Genomic DNA, 3209 nt, shown 5'->3' with positions numbered 1-3209 from the left:
TATATATATATATATATATATATATATATAAAGATCCATTGGGTGGAACAGAGAATGAATTTTATTTATCATTAAGAAAAGAATCACGTATAAAGCTAAGCAGAGAAAAATCAAGGTGATATATTGAATAATCTTTCTTTCAAAAACATAAGAGTATAGTTCATTCAGTATTGTTTGTTTGGATTACCTCACTGATGCTAAGGCCTATAATTGATCAGTCATCTATTGGCATATGTATATCCTGTGAGCATTGCATCGATATCACCTCAAGTCACAAGCATTATAAGTAAAGATGAGTGTAGCCCAAAAGTGAAATCTAGGATGTGCGTTTCCTCCTATTAGAGATTCGTCAGGTGGATTCACCTACATTACAGTGCTGATGTTCTTTCAGGAACCCTAACCCATCACTGTTTGATTCAAACGTTATCAAGTTATCCACTTGTCTATTGTATTCTGATAGTCACTAGCTTGTGCAATGGGGTGAAGTTTTGATTCATTTTATATTAATATTACTTGTTTTGATAATTACAATTTAATAATTTAAATGAACGTTAGAGCTAAAAATGCTTTGGAAAAACTGTTGCTAGCCTGAAAGACTGATTAGTGAAGCTACGCTACTCATTTCTGAAGATTTAAATAGCTCAAACTAATCGCTGATAAACCCATCGTAATAGTTTTCATAAAGTTACATGGACCTAACTTTTTCTCGGCTCACTTTTTGGTTGATTACAATAATATCACATCCATCATATAGAATTACCAGAAAGAAACGTACATATAATTGACATTAAATAGTAATAATACATTTTAATCGTTTAAAAATCCCAATCATATTAAAAGACTAATATTTGAACGAAGAATATTCTTTTCGATAAATTCTCTTCAGGTTCTACAATTATATATCCAAATTAATAATCCGAAAAAATTGGCCAGGTTAAAGGCAAAGTACATAGTTTAATGCATGTAAATTTAGGAATGTCAAATCAAATAGAATAAAATTGTTAATGTTGATATGACTCATATAGAATGTTAACTTGAATCTGTATATACTTAAAGTGAAAATTTAAGATCTGTGATCAGAATATAAATATGGGTCAGATAGGGTGAGAGAGATATGATAGTGCAATTACAATTCGATCAAGTGGAAGACTAAATGTGTGAAAAATTAGTGAGACGTAATAAGGAGGGATCAATGCGATGTGAATGAATCATGTTTAGGGGGGATTAATAATGATATTTAACCAATAATAATAATAATAAAATACAAAGATTTGTGAATAAAGATAAGAGACAATTACATTTGACTACGAAAGGTCGTAAGTAAATAGTCAAATTAGGTCATACAATAGCTAAGATGATTGTTCATTAATTGGCCTTGTGGTTGGCCAAGGGAGAAGTAGGGGTTGGAGATATTTCTTCTGTACACATAGCTCAGGTTTCTTCATTCTGATGGCTACTGCCTCCGCCGTTTGAAGGACTTTAAGCCTGACAAGCTTAGGCAAAAAATTACTGACCCTATAAATAATTGAAAAAGATTGGTTTATACTGGCACTATGACCAGTTTGTACTAAATGGGCCAAAATCGAGCTGTTTACTTTCCTCATCAGACCTTTGCTTAGCCACGCTGGGAGGTGTTCACGAGCACGAAAATGTAAATTCCTAGAACTTCGACCAATATAACTTGCTCCACAGGAGCAGTCGAACTGATAAATACAAAATGAAGTGGTCATTCTAGGAACTTCATCTTTAAGCCTCGGTGTCACCATTGGACGCGTAGAAAACACCAAACGTAGTTCACCTGCGTTGAAAGATTTTTGGATAGATCTGCGTAATCTCTGAGCAAGTATTTCGCCAGCGGCATCCCCCCTGAATTGTAGGCGCATGAACAAGGACTTTTTCTTGACCGTTTGAAATTCGCCTATTTTCACTTTAAAGATCATATATTTAATTATAAATTTTCTGGGATACCCGTTCTCCCTTAGAGCATTATGCAATGTGTTTAGCTCATTGTCAACTACATCCGCCGAACATATAGTGCGTATTCGATAGCTAAGGGTTTTGATTAGGTTTCGTTTGTACTGTAGAGGTACAAAGCTAAGGAAGTGTGTATACTGTCCAGTCCAAGTACTTTTTCTGTTCATGTTTCTTCTTAACGTTTCGTCTGGCAATCTGGTCCAAGCTTTTTCAAGGAAATATATACTTCAAATTCTTTCGCTAAGATTTTACAAATATATTGTTCCTATTTAATGTCTTACATCAACTCAGCGCCCAAATACTGTGAAATTATTCGCTCTAATTTAGACGAAAGTTCTTATATATGTAAATATAATTGGTTATAACAATTGAATTTTATAACTCTGTAAACTATGTCCATACAATTAGAAATCAATTGGTTCTTGTTAGTTACTAGTCATTTTATCTAACTCAAAATCAGTGTAAATAAAGACAAAAGTCTATATTCCCATATAATGTTTCATCTATTTCTAATGGGAAATAAATTCTTGTTATGTTTGATTTGTTCCTGTAAGTCGAGCATCACCAGCGTTTTGTTACACTTAGAACAAAAATGTTCTTCATAGTTAAAAAGTAGAAACCTATAAAATGAATAAAAATGGTTCGAAAATTAAACTGTATATTTCTACGAATCACTATACGACATGGTTTAAATTAGGTGAAATAAAATGTTTTGAATAACTATCTTTTCAGTCACCTGATTACACATTCCTATTGCAAAAATGAATACAAAATGGATTTGTTATTCATCAATTATAAGAAAAAATTAGGATAAATAAATGTCAACTAAAGATCAATTATGATCTTTATCTAACTATCAACTACTACTTCAGATCCACGAAGGATAGTTGGATTCAAATTATTGTTTATTTATAAATATAGCAGGAGAGTGTTATGAATTTCATGAAAATAACACTATAGTCACGTTTAGTTTGGAGATTTAGTTTAAAGTATTTGCTTCTCTGGTTTTAAAACACTTTACATGGCTCATACACATAAAACTGGTGATGTCAAATGAGGAACTTTTATTATTACTTATTAACTGTTATTATGATAGTGCTAGTTATAAGTCGTCAAAGAAACGTTTGCAAATTAGTTGATAATTATGTTATAGGATAAAACTTGATACATACATAAGTGATGGTCTGATTACAGTCATGAATATCTAACATTACTTCGGTATTCTCCATTTATTT

Source organism: Schistosoma mansoni, chromosome 1 (genome assembly GCF_000237925.1).
Source record: "Schistosoma mansoni strain Puerto Rico chromosome 1, complete genome".
In the NCBI taxonomy this organism is placed as follows: Eukaryota; Metazoa; Platyhelminthes; class Trematoda; order Strigeidida; family Schistosomatidae; genus Schistosoma; species Schistosoma mansoni.
This window is presented reverse-complemented; position numbering follows the sequence as displayed.